Raw genomic sequence first — 486 nt, forward strand, 5'->3', positions numbered from 1 at the left:
ATTTAATCTTCTTGGATATATGCGCTCCCATCGAGTCCCACACAAGAGCTTCTCCCGGAGAATCCAGTACAGGTGGAAATACACGGTCAATCCAGCCCGATAGCAGCTCAGAATCCACCCAAGCTTCGCGCTGATTAGCCACCCACACAGAGTTCACATTGGATATAGCGTGATTTCCTTTCTTCTCCTTCCAAATCACGAGCTGTTGAAGCTTCCGGCCACTTGCAGTCGCAGTCAGCACTACCGTGATCCGCATGCATGCAAACCCTGTAGAACGGAATACAAAATGGCGTGATCCGGTGATGTCGACGGTTGTATTTCGTGGATTCTCAAAAAAAAAACAGCGGTTTCGTCCATTAAAATAGTTCTCTCTAGATCAAAACGCGGGAGGTTACTTATGCGATACTTCATGTAGCTGACGGCACGCTCCACAAGCACATCGTCCGACAAAACTGTTAAATTTGTTCTTTTGCGCAGTGAGAGATC

The sequence above is a fragment of the Plasmopara halstedii genome (genome assembly GCF_900000015.1).
Source record: "Plasmopara halstedii genome assembly, contig: Scaffold_3120, whole genome shotgun sequence".
Classification (NCBI taxonomy): domain Eukaryota; phylum Oomycota; class Peronosporomycetes; order Peronosporales; family Peronosporaceae; genus Plasmopara; species Plasmopara halstedii.